Here is a 19,013-nt window from a genome sequence, read left to right as displayed (position 1 = left end):
TGAACCCAGGAGTCAGAGGTTGCAATGAGCTGAGATCGTATCATTGCACTCCAGCCTAGGTGACAGAGTGAGACTTCATCTCAAACAAAAAAGAAGAAAGAAAAAAGAAACATTTTTTGAAGCTTAATTATATCCAACATTTTTAAAAACACATGTTAGAGAATATAGCACTTGTTCTTAGAGTCACAGAACTGTTAAGAGAGGATTTAGCAAACATTTTATGGTTCCTACCATTGAGAAATTTATCTTTTATTTGGGAAGATAAACTGTACTGGCATGCAACAAAAATCAAGACATTATATAGTGAAGAGCCAAATTGTGTAAAACATAAAAATGAAGGAAAAGAAACAACTAAAGGAATTTTATTGGCATAGATAGGAAATGAATTGGAGCTCGCGAACAAGTAGGGTGTGAATTGACGCAGAAGAAGGCAATATTCCAAAGGGCTGTGGGATATTCATGTTTCATGGTATGAGAAGAGGTAAATTAGGAACTAGTTAGTGGGGGTGAGAGTCACCTCTGATATGAATATATTTAAAATAATGGTGAGACATGCACCATCAGATATTCTCTGGAGAACTGAAAATGTGATACTGGACCTCTAGAGATAGGTCAGCCCTAGAGATCAAAGAATTTGGAACAATCCATGCTACACTGGTTTAGCTAAATTTCAGAATTTTCCAAAAAAGAGAAGGTTGTAGACAGAAAAGAAAAGAAGTCCAAAAATTAAGCATTCATTATTTAAAGCGTTTGGTAATATTTAAGAATGATATTTATCTGGGAATATTAATAATGAAACTTTTCTCAGGTTTTTTCCCCAACTTTAGACATTGTTACATTTAACGATTGTTAAAATTCTTCTCTGGGCAAGATATTTGACTGAGGACTTCAGGGCTTCCCAGAAGAAAAAGCAATACTTAATTCTGATCTTTAGTAGTCTGAAGTCTAGTCAGTAGCTGGAGATCAAATATATGAGCTCTACATGAAGGATTTGGAAGAAAAAGGTTACTGTTAAATTCAGAGAAGATTCTAGGAGCACAGTAAATAGGAAAGAAATTGCATGGAATAAAAATACTGATACGAAAACCTCTTTATCCCAAAGCCCCAAGAAGAAATGTAAATTTGAATCAACTCTTTTGAATGCCATTTTCACTATTGCCTAAACATAGAGTGGCCAAATCTCTTTTTGACTGACCCACAGAGATTTTCAGATTGAAAAGACTTTTGTTTAACAACAAAAAATCCCTCTATGACTCTAGAGTCATTCATATTCAGTTCTGTTGTTTTTATATCCTTAACTTAATAAAAATAAATAAATCAGCAAACAGGATTTGAGTGCCTTTTGTGTGTTTGGCAATGTATTAGCTTAGTTGAATGATGCCAATAGAAATATGTAAGGTACCTTATATAGTTAGAAGTCATACGAATTACTTGTTATCAGCAAGCCCTTAGATGCCTGAATTACACCACGGTTTATGTTACTAGTAAATAATGAGCTGTAGATAGACTTTCAGTTAAAATTAATAGTCTGAATGTCACATGACCATTAGTTCTCAATGCCAAAAAAGTCATCCATTTTTTTCAGATTATTTTTAGGAATACCAGCAAAGTACTTTAGAATTCCTAAATGCATGGATGATGTTATGAAAGCAACAACACGTTAAATACTAAGCACTCTAAGAAAACAAGGAGAATTAAAGCATACTGATCACATTTGTAAGTGACTTAATATTGCCTATGTTTTAAAGTTGAACAAATTAAGGCTTAGAGAGGGTTCCTGATTTGCTTCGGGTCATACAGCTAATTATGGGCAAAACTGCAGACAGAACTTCAATTTCCTAACTCCGAAATCAGGTTCTTTTCCACCATGGTTCACTGCCTCTTGAAAGCTATGTAGCATATTAAATGAAAGCCTTTAAAAATTTGACTACATCATACTGTCCTTGAGAATCATGTCATGCTTAATAAATTCAAAATGAACAGAAAGTACATTTGCATTTTTGGCTTCAAAAATTAGAAAGTTTATACAAGTATGTGAATACTTTTAAAATTATGACTTTTATTCTTACTGACATACAGGTAGAGGATATATATGTGTGTGTTATATAACATACATATATTTCACAGTGAGAAAGAAACACATAAAGACAAATAAGAGAATTTTTTGAAGTTTAAATTAGATGACTGACCAGTTGACAGGCCATGTGCTCTTATTTATGTTAGCCTTTACTTCTTAATTTATTTGAGCAACCGAAGTCTGAAAGAGCTCAAGGCTGGATGCTTCCTTTCTATAAATTACATCTCTTAAAACGTACAAATGCAAGCATGAGTCACTAGCTACAGAATTCCAGCTTTAATCCATTATGTCATTTTTATAAGGAAACCAGTGACCTTCATGTGGTTTTTAAGGACAATGTCTCTGTGAACTACAGTCTGTGAAAGATGAAGTCATAACACGAACAATCAAACAAGTTCAATGGCATGATCTAAAAGGTAAAAAATGAAGTGCATTTTATGGATTGAAGTCTGTTTACCTCTGTGATGATTTTTCCATGATTCACTTGCATGTGTGCTTTGCATATATTGTATTGATTTTAAATTGAAATATTCACATGTTACAATCAAATTTTAAATAGTTAACTTTCATTGAGGTGCACAAAGAAACAGTGATGAGAAGGAAAGTACATACCCCAAGATAATCCTCAATGTATGTGTTGATTGGTAGTTTGGATTTTCTATTTACTCATACTTCTGTCAGAAATTTTAAACTATAGTATTACTGAAATTGTTATTTACATATACCATTCCATCTAGTAAATATACAGCAGAATCTCTGAGATAGGAGAAAGTCTAAGAAAGAAATCATGGACACTTCTAATGAAAAGGAAAGAGAAAGGGAAAGAATTAACAAATACTGAGCCCCAACCATATCCTACTCAGTGCATGTCGTAAATTACATACATTATCTCATGTAATTCTCACAACTGTAAGAAAAAAGAAATGGAAACAGAGAGAGTTTAAGTCATGTGCCCAAACACACAGGTAATAAGGCGTTGATCCAAGATTCAAACCCAGGTCTGTCTAATTACAAAGGTTGTGTGTTCTTTTTCCATAGTACCTTGATTAACAGCCTTAAGGTTTAAAAATATGCCAAATACTCATGCACAACAACATGCTCTCAGTATAACATTTACTTAGTCATTTACAATGTTTTCAAGGAACTAAATAGAAGACAAGGAGACATCAATCATATATCACCTTCTACAAATCAAGAATTTGTGCATTTTCAAATATCACAGCTTATTATTAGAGGTGAAGGACAGTTATTTACTAACATAAATAAATATAGAAAAAGTATGCAAAATGCTATGTAATATTAGTAGTTGGCAATTAAATAGGAAAATAAAAGATGAATCACAATATTTAAAAAATATTTAAAATGTTTTAAAATATCACCTTAAGAATCACATTTACTAGAAAATAAAAGGCAGTTATAACAACAGAGGAAACATTTTGACTGGATATTCCACAAAATTACTGCTGTCTTTATACTTTTGTAGCGTAATAAGTAATTCTATTTTAATCTAATTTCATATATGTTAGTCATTTTTTTTTTTGAGATGGAATTTTGCTCTTGTCACCCAGGCTGGAGTGCAATGGTGCAATCTTGGCTCACCGCAACCTCCGCTGGTTCAAGTGATTCTCCTGCCTCAGCCTCCCAAGTAGCTGGGACTACAGGCGTGCACCACCACGCCCAGTTAATTTTTGTATTTTTAGTAGAGATGGGGTTTCACCATGTTGGCCAGGATGGTCTTGATCTCTTGACCTCGTGATCCACCCACCTCGGCCTCCCAAAGCGCTGAGATTACAGGAGTGAGCCACCATGCCTGACAGTAGTCATGTATTTTTATAACTTGACAAGTTCAAATCTAAACATGGCACTTACATTTTAAATGCAAAATTTAAATCCAATTTTTAAGATCCATTTTATGTATTCTTTAAAATGTTTTCTTCTGTCATATAACTTCAGCTTGATAATATATTTTGTATTGATTTTTTTCTGTAATTTTTACAGTAAAGCTTGTCATTTCAAGTTTAGTAAATATTACGACTAGTTTTTTTTTAATAAAAATAAATCATACCAAACAAATCTACTGCTAAGAGTATTTTAAGAATCAGTTTCCAAATACTTTCAGAGCAAAAGCCTATAGAATATCCAGAATCTGTCAGTAGTTTTTTAAACTTGTTTCTGAATTCATTAGCTTTTAAACTCTTTATTTATTTATTTATTTAAGAAAATCACTAGTGGTCTATACGCTGGTACAATTTAAGCAAGAAGAGAGTTGAGAGGAAGAGATAGGCTTGCAAATCAAGGTACAGAATTGCCCAAAATAACTTTTAATTAATATCAACTGTAAGTAGAGAAGTTAAAATGAAATATCAAACACAATGTTTCCCCATGATAAAGAAGGTATGGAGTTTCTTCTTCTTGGCCATTTATTGGATACTTCCAGATTTTACGCTTTCCTCACCAAAAAAGTGACTAGGACCCATGGTACAACGTTAAGATCAATGATGAAAAAGAGTCATCCTTAACGGGAGAGTTTGCATTATTCTGATTATATACAAACATTGATTAATTGCTGATTTGAAAAGGGTCAAGATAAAAATTAATCTTTGAATGTATCTTATTCAATTTTTTAATACTTCATAATGCTTCAGTTGTTTGCCATATGTCATAGTTTTAATTTTTCTTTTTAATGTCCTGCTCCAGCTTCCACATCACTATAAAATGTTAATGCATTTTTCATACATGTGTAGAACATCAGATTTTAGGATTATTATTAAATCTGAGACCAGGCACAATGGCTCACACCTGTGATCCCAGCACTTTGGGAGACCGAGGCAGGCGATCACCTGAGGTCACCTGAGTTCAAGACCAGTCTGGCCAACATGGTGAAACCCCGTCTCTACTAAAAACACAAAAATTAGCCGGGCGTGGTGGTGTGTGCCTGTACTCCCAGCTACTTGGGAGGCTGAGGCAGGAGAATCTCTGGAACCCAAGAGGCAGAGGCTGCAGCAAGCCAAGATGATGTCACTGCACTCCAACCTGGGCAACAAAATGAGACTCTGTCTCAAAAAAAAAAAAAAAATCTGGCCTTTCATGAATCTTACATGTATAAAATATTTACGCTTTTATTATGTAAAATTAATATTTTCCCCCACTTGATTTTATAACAATACAATCAGACCCTTTCGCAAAGGGTACCTTTTCATAACTCTCTGTTTCATTAAAGTTGAGGTTTAATAAGATCCTGTATTCTCACATTTAAAAATCTATCTTTTGAAGATAAGATTTTTTTTTTTTTTGAGATGGAGTCTTGCTTTATCGCCCAGGCTGGAGTGCAGTGGCACAATCCTGGCCCACTACAATCTCCGCCTCCCAGGTTCAAGCAATTCTCTGCCTTAGTCTCCTGAGTAGCTGAAATTACAGGAACCCACCACCACACCCAGCTAATTTTTGTATTTTTAGTAGAGATACGGTTTCACCATGTTGGCCAGGCTGGTCTTGAACTCCTGACCTCGTGATCCACCTGCCTCAGCCTCCTGAAGTGCTGGGGTTGCAAGTGTGAGTCACTGTGCCCGGTGAGATCTGCTTTTTCATTTGAAGTAATGGCTTTAACCCCAAATCACTTTTAACAGTTTTATTGAGCTATAATTCGCATACTATCCAATTTGCCCTTTTTAACATATAGAATTCAGTGGTTTTTAGTATACTCAGAGTTGTATAATCATCATCACAATTTAGAATATTTCCATCACCCCCAAAAGAAATCCTAGACCCATTTACAATCACCCTTCATACTTCTTCAACTCCCAGCACTAAGAAACCAGAAATCCTCTTTTTGTCTCTGTAGATTTGCTTATTCTGAGAACCTGCAAACTTTGAACAGATGTACTTGCTGGGAATATCAGAGAAGTTGTTTGAGATTAAGAAGGATTGGCAAACAAAGTAAAATTTGTGGTTAGATTTAGGCAATAGGGTTTTGATTTATTTGGCTAAGTCCTTAATTTTTTCACACTTCAGAAATGAAAAATAAAATTTTGTGTCTGAGCTTCTGTCATCTTTACTTTGGCTATTCAATTTCATTTTAGCACTGCAAAATCAATAAAAAGGAAGTTATCCTCTTCACAATAAATTGATTCAGAAAAACTAAGTTTCAAACTCAGGAAAGCTACATTTCTAGTCCATTTCTTTCATTTTTTTTTCTCATTCCATCCAATCAAGATTTGCCAAACCATACTATCCTTTCCAAAGAAGAGGCATTTACCTCAAAAAACTTTTGTGTACATGCTATTTGCAGTTGAATGTCATAAGCAGTTGATTGAAGTGTGCCATCTCTTTCTTTTCTAAATCTCTGATATGGAAGACACTTCTTTAAAATTACCCTTATTTAGAGGACTTTTGTGAAATAAAATTGCCTGTCATTCTAATTGGCTCTGAATACTTCTCTTGCAATAGTAGGAACTTTCGTTGGTATGCATTTTGGCCACCAACATCACTAATAAAAAAAAGTACATAAAATTTGAATACAGAAACTGGGGCTTTCTACATAAAATCTGATCTTTTATTAGTATTAATATACTTCTCATTAAAACAATAAATCTGATATGTATTCTTTAATATACTTCCCATTAAAGAATAACTCTCATAAAACCTAATAAAATATGAAAATAGATCCTATTAGTTACATCCTCAAATACATATTTTAATATTTTTCTGAAATGTATAGGCTCTTTACACACTAGAACATAATTGCTTTTGTTATCTTCGATGTGCTAAATGTAAAGTAATGGGCAATGCACCATTTTGTATTTAAAAGATTTCTCCTGTGGTTTTTTCTGTTTTAATTACTCTTTTGGTTGATCACATTAGGTTGAAGTTCCAATCATTGTTCCAAGTATCCACATCATTGCTCTATTTGACATGACACAGTAAGTTTAAAAGACAGTATCGTGTTAGACAAAGATTGAAGTTTTAAATAATACATGATAAGTTGAAGAGAAAGTTAAGAAAATTTAAATTAATAAATTAAGAGGGCCAGGCGTGGTGGCTCATGCCTGTAATCCCAGCACTTTGGGAGGCCAAGGTGAGCGGATCATCTGAGGTCAGGAGATAGAGACCATCCTGGCTAACACAGCGAAACCCCGAACTAAAAATACAGAAAATTAGCTGGGTGTGGTGACACGCACTTGTAGTCCCAGCTGCTTGGGAGGCTGAGGCTGGAGAATCGCTTGAACCTGGGAGGCGGAAGTCGCAATGAGCCAAGATCACACCACTGAACTCCAGCCTGGGCAAGAGAGAGAGACTCTGTCTCAAAAAATAATAAAAATAAAAATAAAAAATAAATTAGGAGGATGAGGCAAGGGGATATGTATGCTTTAAATAGTCTATAAATAAGACTCAGTGAAAGAAGAAAAATTCGTTTGAACAAAGAAAGCTTGGAAGATACAGAAAAGGAGCAGAGCATACTGTATGGCTCCATTTACATGAACTTCCATAACTGGCAAAAATAATCTACAGTGATAGAAGTCAAAAAGTATTTCCCTGGAGCTTGGAAGGTGTTGACTACAAAGAAGCAGAAGGATGGAAATGTTTTATGTTTTCATCAGAGTGGCAATTACACAGGTGTAAACATTCATCAGAACTGGTCAAACTCTACATTTAAAATATGCACATATTATTATATGTTAATTATACTCCTTAAGGTAGATTCCTTAAATGCCAAAGTAGGCAGTAAAGGGTACCATTCAGTCCCTCTGTGGTCCTGTTTTAATCCTGAATGAAAGACAGCCCCCTCCTTTTTAAATGAGCATAAATATCCATGAATATCGAAAAGGGTGCATTAAGCTCTTTGTAATGCCTGCATTTCCTCATCCTACTCAAGATTGACTACTGGCATTTTAATGCACAGTAATGTAGGTATTTCTCTGACAGACATTCCACTTTAAATGCCTATGTTTTCTGTATTATTTCAACTGAAGGAGAAATAAGGCAGCAATAAGATTTATCCATTAAATCTTCACAGGGTTCTTATGACTTTTAAACCATAATTTTGAATTGAAACTACTATTTTATAGCATCTTTTCTCAGGGTAGGCTGAAAACAAAATAACAATAATTTCTGTAGGAAAAGTAGTATAAATCTTTCTTGAATAATCACAAAATTACACATAATGTCACTTCATAAATCAGTTATAAATAGTATCAGAGGTAATGGAATGCATATGTGAAATTTAAAAGTATTCCATGCGCGATTTTTGTAGAATGGAATGGCATGGTGTTTGGACTAATATGTAGAGCAAGGTTTTGGTCAGGTATATCTATGTTTTCTATCTAGAGTCACTCGCCTCCGAAAAGAGAAAAATCAGTCACTGTGGAAATTTAAAAAAATGATACTTTGGTAAGATGGAGAGAAACTTGAAATAACAGGACATTAATAATAAAATAAATCTCAAATTTACATATAATTAGCTGAGAGGAAAAAAAATGGGAGAGTGTATGATAAATGCAAAATGTTAATATAAAGAATGTTGTGATCAGGAGGAACGGAAGAAGCAAGTGAGGCTAAAAAGAGAGACCAAAATTGAGAAAAAATTTGATTTCGCTCAAAGTTCTTCATACTTTTGCAAAATTAATTAAAATTGTAGAAATCAACACTAAAACGTTACAGACCTCAGAAAACATTTTCAGTTGATAGGTCTTGGATAAATTTTTTTAAAGAATATCTGATTGAATAATTTTTAGTGACGGAGCAGCAATGTTTTATTGCAAAATGTCCCAATCCTCTCCAAAAGTGGAAAAAACATAAACCCTTCATGAATAAATGGCATAATTACAGTCACAGCTCACATTGTTCTGACTGCAATAGTCACAATTCACCACTAGGGGGCTGTAATTCCGTTCTTATCAGTTCTCGGTCCACAACCTTTTCCTTCCCTCCCAGGATACTTGAACAGTTAAGTTAGGTAAAATAAAGTGGGAGCTGCGACGAGTATAACAGATCATTAATGTGTATTGAGATGATCTCATGCGTTTCTGCAATACAATGTATAATTCTTATTGAATAGAATAATACCTTGGTCACCAGCTTCTCCATCAAACATGGAGTCTCATCATTGCTCCAAGATTGCTATTAATTTTGTGCCTCTGCCCCTTCAAACATATTAGGTAGAACCAGTTTTATCTCCCTTTTTCCCAGGAAATTATTTTTATTTACTGTAAGTCTTCTACTGTTTCATGAAAATTGAAGGTTACTGTGATCACGTGTTCTTGCATAGTCATTTCAATAAATCTTTGCACTATTTGGAGCTGTAAAAGAGGCAAAAAAGTGTTGGTTCAAATTTATAAATACCAAATGTATTTTCTGAAATGTAGATTAAAACAGCAAAGTTTTAATCCAAGTTATTTTTCACTTATTTGAAGTTAGAGCTATTTTTTTACTTTCATAAGGAATGAAAAGTACAATTTTTGGTATAGTACATTGTATCTTGCATGATGTAAGGGGTAGTCACATTAAATTATTTAAATGTGGCTTTAACATTTATCAAATATTTTATGTTATACTTCAAATATGTTAACTTATGTTGGTAAGCTTGTAAGCTAATGAAATATTTTAATATCCTCAATGTAATAATTAACATTTCTTATGTATTTCTCATAACTGTAATGATCTTTACATCACTCTTGCTGAGTGCAAGAGTTATGTTTATATTTTTAAAAATAATCCCTGTATTTAAAAGTTTTTTTGGTCATGTTTTACGTGTTTTGGGAAATTTTTGATGCTTAAAATCTGTCAAATGTTAACGTCCTTGTACCAAATTTATTTGTCCTACTGCAAAAATACAGCTGGCTAATATTTGTTTCAGTCTTGTTTTTGCATTCCAGAATAAATATTGGCAACTGATGGTCTTACAAAAATGGATACAGAAATGATGATTTTCAAATGTGGTTTCCCCTTCCAGGGTCTAATATTGTTTTAGTACCTATTGATGAAATACTATTTACTCCTGCTCTGTAATTGTTCTATGTGAAATAATGTTTCAACTTGACATTTGACTTAGAATTTTGCTGATTCATTTGGAATTCTTAACTAATGTTTAATTTCCTCTTTAGCAGAAGGACAAACACTGACATACCTGCTACAGAAATGGGGTCCCGATCCAGAACCCAAGAGAGGGTTCTTGGATCTCCTGGGAGAAATAATTCAGGGCGAGTCTGTAAAGTGAAATCAAGGTTATTAGGAAGTAAAGGAATGAAAGAATAGTTTCTCCATAGACAGAACAGCCCTGAGGGCTGCTGTTTTTTTTTTTCTTTTTTTTGAGACCAAGTCATGCTCTGTCACCCAGGCTGGAGTGCAGTGGCACAGTAGTCTCGGCTCACTGCAACTTCCATCCCCCTGGTTGAAGCAATTCTCCCTACCTCAGCCTCCCGAGTAGCTGGGATTACAGGCACCTGCCACTACACCAAGCTAACTTTTGTATTTTTTAGTAGAGACGGGGTTTCACCGTGTTGGCTAGGCTGATCTTGAGCTCCTGATCTCAAGTTATCCAGCCGCCTCGGCCTCCCAAAGTGCTGGGATTACAGGTGTGAGCCACAGCACACAGCCCTGGTTGCTCATTTTTATGGTTATTTATTGATGATATGCTAAACGAGAGTCAGATTATTCACGCCTCCCCTTTTTAGACCATGTAAAGTAACTTCCTGTTGTTGCCATGGCTTTTGTAAACTGTCATGGCGCTGGTGGGAGTATAGCAGTGAGGACTACCAGAGGTCACTCTCATGGCCATCTTGGTTTTGGTGAGTTTTAGCTGGCTTCTTTACTGCAACCTGTTTTATCAACAAGGTCTTTATGATCTGTATCTTGTGCTGACCTCCTATCTCATCCTGTGACTTAGAATGCCTCAACTTTCTGGTAATGCAGCCCAATAGGTCTTAGCCTCATTTTACCCAGATCCTATTCACGATGGAGTTGCTCTGGTTCAAATGCCTCTGACATTCCTGCTCTACTAATCTTTTGTTGTTTTAAATTCATTTTATATAAATTAAACTTCTTTCTTCTGAAGCTTATAGGCATCAGCCTTACTAATTTTCAGTCATTCATTATATGTGAATAGTATATGTACTGTGCATGGCACCTGACTTATGGAGTTCTTACTGTATTTTTCTCAATGTTTGCTTTTAGGGTTATCAGCTAACACCCGCGAGCATCTATAACAGGCCAAGCAACGCCATCCTTTGAAAACAACTGTAAGTATACACAAAAGTGTGCCTTGAGATTCTTATTTTGAAATAATACTCAACTATTATATTTAGGTGATTCTTATTATTTTGCTAGTGTAGACCTACCCCTGAACTAGTAAAACATATGCCGTTAAGGGCCTAACATATTTGAAAAAGAATATTATGTAATTGGTAAACAGCATTTTAATGCAACCTGAAAAAAAAATTCAGCTTATTTATTGCTAAGTAATGTGTGATGTAGACTCCCTTACTAAACCATTAACTACCACCCCAGATTTATAGTAAATAAGTATAAAATACAATAGTATAAATTGGGACAATTAGGTTAGTAAAGACAAAATTAAAAAATTCAATTTTCTCCTTCAGTGACAAACTCCTTTTTTTTTTTTTTTTTTGAGATGGAGTCTCTCTCTGTTGCCCAGGCTGGAGTGCAGTGGCACGATCTTGGCTCACTGCAACCTTCACCTCCCAGGTTCAATCTATTTTCTTGCCTCAGCCTCACAGGTAGTCAGGATTACAGGTGCATGCCACCACACCCAGCTACTTTTTGTATTTTTAGTAGAGACAGGTTTTCACCATGTTGGCCAGGCTGATCTCAAACTCCTGACCTGAGGTGATCTGCCCACCTTGGCCTCCCAAAGTGCTGGGATTATGGGCATGAGCCATCACACCTGGCCTACTTTCAGTGGCAAACTCTTATATCCATGATTGCGGGTGTGGGAAATCTAGCTATTGTTTCCTATGATAAATTTGAGAAAACATAGATCTTCAAAATACTCTCAATAGATACACATAAAAATCCCAGGAGCAGAGGAAGGGAGCAGAGAATTTTGTTTCTCAAAAGGGGGTATCAGTTATAAATGCTGAATAACATGGATCTAGATAATGGAACACTCCACATTCTATAGATGTCCAGAGCATGATTATTTGATTGGGTAAATATATTACAAGTTAAAAAAGGTAGGTTTTAATTGGATTCCTTATTTTAGACTCCAGACGGCACAGGGAATTCTCAATTAAATTTCTGATTGTTCTCATAATCATATACAAATATTTAATACCACAAAATGTTTTTAGAATAATAGTTTTGGAGGAAGAACTGATACGATGGTATAAACTAACTCATTTTTGGCAGTAAAATTTTAACAGAAAATTTTAGTATAACATTAATATATATGCATTATATAAAAGAAATGAAAAGTCGAAGTCTATCAAAATTTGAGAGAGGACAGGGATGGAATAAGGTTGGGAATGTCTGCTGCACACATTATTAATGAACGAAAAATAAAAGAAGCAAGAAAACAGTGATTTTACATCAAGACAGTTGCATCAAAATGGCTGCATTAAAATGTAACCTTTTTCAGAATAGCCAACATCAAATTGTTCTGTTTTATTTAACTGCTCACCATTTAAGATGATGGCAACGGTGACTTTCTTTGTTTAATATATATTGAAAAGAGTTCCTGATGATCTCAACAGCTTTCCAGAGGGGGAAAAAAATTAAAAAAAAAAATCACAAGAGACATTCAAAAAGTATAAAATGTAAGATTTTAGAGAATCCCCATAGCTGTCCTGAAAGCACACAGGAAGTCACTCTTTCTAAGTGTTTGTGAAGATCCAAGTTTGCTTGCAGATGTTTTCACTGCGTTGGTGAAATAGGTTAACCTGGACATGCAGGTAAGTTTCTACTCTGAGGCTTCAAACAATATTCACACAAGACTATCTCATATATATCATTGGCATGGTAAGCCTTGTCTGGTAAAAAAGACCAAGGTAAGCCTTACTAGAATGTGAAGTTAGCAAATTTCATCTTTATTGTCTTCCTTTCAATGCTATTCTGTCCTTACCACATTGTTTTTTTTACCTCTATGTGCCAGATATTCACAACTCCATAGTGAGTACTCCTTGCTTCTCTCCCAGGCCTGTGCACCCCCTTAGTATACACACCTGTTGCCACTTTGCTCTTATCCAGCTATTAATTAGAGAAGATTTGATACACAAATTCATCCAAATGTGGCAATACCTTACAAGTCCTACCCCATCTAGAGGGAGGGATAGTTTAACATGTGGTTCCCATAACTGAATCCCTTGATGAGCTGAAGGGGAAAATATGCCTCATGTCTCATCAAATAGGTATGTAAGGCCTTTGCTTACTTCGCTTTTCTGTAAGGCTGCCTTTGTCAGGGTATATCAGTGACATGAAAAAGATATGTATAATATATTTATTATAGAAGGCTGGAGCATGGTTATTTATTGTAAATAATGTTGGTGTTGTTAAATATATTAATTCTTACTGTAAATAGAAGAGTTTTATTAAAATATGTATATATCCACAGCCTGATATTCTTTGGGCTTTTGATATGCAGGTCCTTAGTGATTTCTGTGGCTATTTTATTTTTATTTTTTGAGGTAGAGTCTCATTCTGTCACCCAGGTCGGAGTGCAGTGGCACAGTCTTGACTCACTGCAACCTCTGCCTGCCGGATTCAAGTGATTCTCCTGCCTCAGCCTTCCGGGTAGCTGGGATTACAGGTGCCTGCCACCACGCCCAGCTAATTTTTGTATTTTTAGTGGAGACGGGGTTTCACCATGTTGGTCAGGCTCGTCTTGAACTCCTAACCTCAAGTGATCCAACAGCCTCGGCCTCCTAAATTGTTGGAATTACAGGCATAAGCCACCGTGCCCAGTCATCTGTGGCTATTTTAAGCTATATAATTCAATGAATCTTTTTTTTTTTTTTTTTTTGAGATGGAATCTCACTCTGTCGCCAGGCTGGAGTGCAATGGCGCAATTTCAGTTCACTACAACCTCTGACTCCCTGATTCAAGCGATTCTCTTGCCTCAGCCTCCCGAGTAGCTGGGATTACAGGCATGTGCCACCACGCCCAGCTAATTTTTGTATTTTTAGTAGAGACGGGGTTTCACCATGTTGGCCAGGATGGTCTCGATCTCCTGACCTTGTGATCCACCGGCCTCAGCCTCCCAAAGTGCTGAGATTACAGGATTGAGCCACCTCACCCAGCCTCAATAAATCTTAAAAAAGAAATTTGTCCCTACTATCATTTGAACTTAGTAATACATTCCGTAAAGGCTTACTTATGCTACCTATGCAACTGTGATATATATGTACATATATATCACAGTCAAAGTAACAATTTAGGTAATATATTCAATGTCTCCTGTGATCAGTTGGACAACTGTGCTCCTCCTGAGTTGGATAAGGTTTGTAATATCAGTAAGTATCAAAGGTAAACATTATTTTTTTCTGTAAAACCATGTCAACATTTCAAGTTTTTCACAGAAAATGTTAATGTAATGAAGAAATAAAACACATACATTGGTCCTACATTGTTATACTTGTCACTCTCTTGACACTTACATTAACAATTTAAGAATTTTTATCTTTTGGTTATGTGGTCTTGTGTTACTACAAATCAATGCAAGTTTAATTAACAGAATCTCTTTTCAATATGAGTTATTTGATATAGAACTGAGTATCTATTGCAAAGTTCTTTATTCTAGGTTATCAAATTACTTTAAGAAAAACATAAATAAGCTGGGCATGGTGGCTCATGCCTGTAGTCCCAGCAGTTTGAAAAGCCAAGGTGAGAGGATTGCATGAGTCCAAGAGTTTCTGACCAGTCTGGGCAATATAGTGAGACTCTGTCTCTACAAAAAATTTTAAAATTAGCCAGGCATGATGGTGCAAACCTCCAGTTCTAGCTATTTAGGAGGCTGAAGTGGGAGGATTGCTTGAGCCGAGGTAGTCAAGGCTCCAGTGAGCTGTGATCACACCACTACACTCTACCCTGGGTGACAAAGCAAGATTCTGTCCCTCCCCTCAAAAAAAAACAAACACAAAGAAGAAAGAAAAGCAGAAATATAGAAATAGACCGCAACAAATAGCAAATATTGCTTACATCGATAGACAATTCCATCGTTTCACTTGCCATTTATTGTAGTTATTTGTTTTATTCACAAATATTTTAATTTTACATCTTTAATTTAAAAATGAAATATATTTTATTACTTACCAGCTCTTAATTTGGTTGATGTAAATAATATATAATCAAATGCCTGTATCAACAAGTCAAACATATTCTGTAAATACATACACCAGCTATGTACCCACAAAAATTAAAAATTAAAAAACAACTTATGAAAGGAGCAGAGAATTGAGTGTGTTAAGTAACAATAATTTATTCTAAGTACAATACATGTATTTTATATCACTTAAGGAACTAAGATGGTGTCGTGCACATAATATACATTCAATAATGTATTCAATAATTCGTTTAATAATAGCTATCAGAAAAACTGTATCATGAAAAAACAAAAATAATAGTTTTCAATATTATCATGATAAAATAACAACATTTCTGGAAGAGAGGTACTGATCAGGAGTGCATGTTAGTAAATGAGCATACACATTTAAAGCACAGGAAAACCTGAGCTGTATAAGATATTTCCACGTTCTGTGTAGTTTTTGCTTTTGTTAGTCAAAAATTTAAGTGATCCTTTATAATTATCAGTTGAAATCAAAACACATGGGATTAACTAAGTACTTAAAGAACTGATTATTGTATTTCATAACCTAACTTAGCCAACTGATAACTTTTAAAACTATCTGCCACACATATTTTTCACTCAATAGTCTGTGCCAAAATTCAACAAGATTAACAACATAGTTTTGCATGCATCCTTTCTAAGATACTGCAAATTTTCTGAAATAAGTGAAAGTTATTTTGTTTTGGAAATGGAAGTGGCCAAACAGTACCAAAGTGGTTTCAAAGTTACATGTTCATTCATATTAGATAATAACAGTAAAATAATTTTATATGTATGTTTTCTGGTTTTCAACATATGTCTTTAAAAAAATCTGACTGACTTTTTAAAATTATACATTTTCAAAAGATTAATATCTTCTTAAATATAAAATATAGGTATAACTTAAGTAACTGTACCAAGTAAATTAATCATACCCTATAAGGATATTATGATTAAAGAGTTTATAGCACAAGAATATTGATTTTTATTTCACTGTTTGAAAATGTGTATTAGTCTTAGCTTTCGTACGTATGACTGTAATTTAAAAGTAGCATAGATCCTTCAAATAAAATACAGACATTTTAATGGTGTGGAAGCTTTTATGTGCTGTGTGAAGTGACTATTTGCATATTACATCATGTTTCAATTGCATTTTGCTCTTATTAAAAATGATTTTGCCCCCAGCAAAGTAGTACATTGTGTAAGTAAAATTCCTAACAATAGCTTTTAGAGATCGCCACTGTGTAGATCTAAGTACAGTTCACTTAGTTCTCTCATAACAAGTCTTTAGAGATACTAATAAACTAATAGTAAAGTAATAATAAAGATACTATTAAAATATGAAAACTAAATCATATACGTGTGGTATATCCACTAAATATATACATAAATTAATCTTATAATTATTTGCGCTTCCACTGAGTATTCTCAGTGACTTCATAGGGTTTTAATTGTGTAAGAGAGTACTCTCGATGTGTTGCAAGTTTCTTAGCATTGCAGGGAACTGCATTGTTATTTAGATAGCAGGATTAACAAGAAACTGATTCATCCTTGAAAGTCTTCCTCTCCCTTATCCCCCGTAATAAATTTATTACTAACTCCAGTCAGTTTTAATTCCTAAATATCTTCACTCCATTTCTACAAACATCATACCTGTTTGGCTTTCCATCATCTCTTCAGTACTGGAATAACCTTCTAACTAGTTCTCCCTATTACACGTTTGCACTCCTAAATCCATTCTCCCAATTCTTATTGCTCCTAGGAAAAATATCAAAATCTTTATATTGGTTTATAAAAGAGAACCTGATCTGACTCCTGCCTCCCTTTTCAGTATCATATATTCCCTCACCTTGCTCATGAATAGTTCGGCTTCACTGACCTACTTTCAGTTCCTTGAGCACATGGTCTCTCTGATCACAGGGCCTTGCCAGAAATTGTGCCTTCTGTTGGGAATATTACCTTGCATTCCTCATCTCTCCTAATACATCAACAGTTACACCATAACTCCTATATAAGCCTTCAAAGCATAAGCTCAAAGGCATTTTTTTTTTTTATGGGAACAAGGAAGACTTCCTGCCCACCTTACCCCCTAACACAAGGTGAGCATTCTGTTATATACCCTAATAGATAATACCACGTACCTTCCATCATAGCACTTATTACAGTTTATATATATATATATATATATATATATATATATATATATATGTCTATTTTTTTCTGAGTTGGAGTCTCGCACTGTCACCTGGGCTGGAGTGCAGTGGCGTGATCTCGGCTCACTGCAGCCTCCACTTCCTGGGTTCAAGCGATTCTCCTGCCCCAGCTTCCTGAGTAGCCGGGGTTGCAAGCACCTGCCACCATGCCTGGCTAATTTTTTTGTATTTTTAGTAGAGACAGGTTTCACATTGTTGGCCAGGCTGATCTCGAACTCCTGACCTCATGATCCACCCACCTCGGCCTCCAAAGTTCTGGGATTACAGGTGTGAGCCACCGCGCCCGGCCTACAATTGATAATTATACATTTATTTTTGTGATTCCTATCTCCTCCGTTAGATGTTAACTCCATGAGATCAGGGACAATATTTGCTTTTGCTCAATATTGTATTCTTAGCATCTAACACACTACCAAGGATATACCAATGATTTAATAAATATTTGTTGACTGGATAACTGAATAAACAAATAGGCATTAATTATGAAAAAGTCATTTTTGTAATTTTTGGTGATGGTTGGTCTGTGGCTGTTCAATTGCAGAGGATATTTTTCTACCTTCCCCCCAGTGGCAGCAGTAAATATTGCAGCTTGGTGAAAAACGAGAAGTCTCAGTAACTAAGACCTCAACAAAGGGTTGCAGATGTGAGCTATCAACTCATAACTGACAGCAGTAAAAGTACTGCTATGATTTTAAATGTAATATTAGCAATACAAGCAGATGAAACTTATAAATGCCTAACACCACATTTGCATTATTGAGCAGTCCAGAAAAAAATTTTGAATGAGTTTCTCTTGCCCCGTTTCATGCAGCAAGAGGTTCATGTTCACATTTTGCAATATCAGATAATCAAATCATATTACTGCTATGCTTTATTAAATGAGCAAACTCAAATGTTTGTCAAACGAGTTATAGCATAATTTTTAAAGTTTTAAGATTATTGCTAATAGGGCTTACATTTTACACTATATGTATGTGTGTGTATATGTGTATATATATATATATGCCTAAATGTAATATAGTATGAATATATTGCCTGAATATATGACTATATGGAATATATATGGAATATATATATTGAATATATATGAATATAATTAAAATATGGTGTTAGTAAATGAATACCTTGTTCAGTGATATAATTCTTAGTTTATATATTCTCCTTGCTAAGCTTTCCTATTTCTGCTTTAATATTACATTATACTTTATATGTATTACACGGAATTGCACTTGGCTATTTTGCAATGACCCAAGTTTGCCTTAAATTCCACATATCTACCATAACTCATACATTTTATTATCCTGGTCATGTTTCCATTTTTTCATCTGCTAAAAGATTGACGATTTTAAGACAGCATAATGAGTGCTAGAGTAGTACACCGGTCTGGGGAGGAATCTGAGTTGTGGATTTTTTTTTTTTTTTTTTTTTTTTTTTTTTTTTTTTTTTTTTT

At 34.7% G+C, this 19,013-nt stretch overlaps 1 protein-coding gene across 1 annotated transcript in view; it reads left to right on the top strand.

Annotated features, from left to right (window-relative positions):
• Positions 1–19,013, top strand: part of HTR2C (5-hydroxytryptamine receptor 2C) — a 287,010-nt gene that overhangs the window by 12,909 nt on the left and 255,088 nt on the right. Inside the window, exon 2 of the mRNA XM_017514709.2 lies at positions 11,246–11,310. The gene's annotated coding sequence lies outside the window, so the exon portion shown is untranslated. The remainder of the gene's footprint in view (positions 1–11,245; positions 11,311–19,013) is intronic.

This window comes from Cebus imitator, unplaced genomic scaffold, assembly GCF_001604975.1.
Source record: "Cebus imitator isolate Cc_AM_T3 unplaced genomic scaffold, Cebus_imitator-1.0 Scaffold535, whole genome shotgun sequence".
Classification (NCBI taxonomy): domain Eukaryota; kingdom Metazoa; phylum Chordata; class Mammalia; order Primates; family Cebidae; genus Cebus; species Cebus imitator.
Note: the sequence above shows the minus strand (reverse complement) of the source record. Positions and strands in the feature narration are given on the sequence as shown.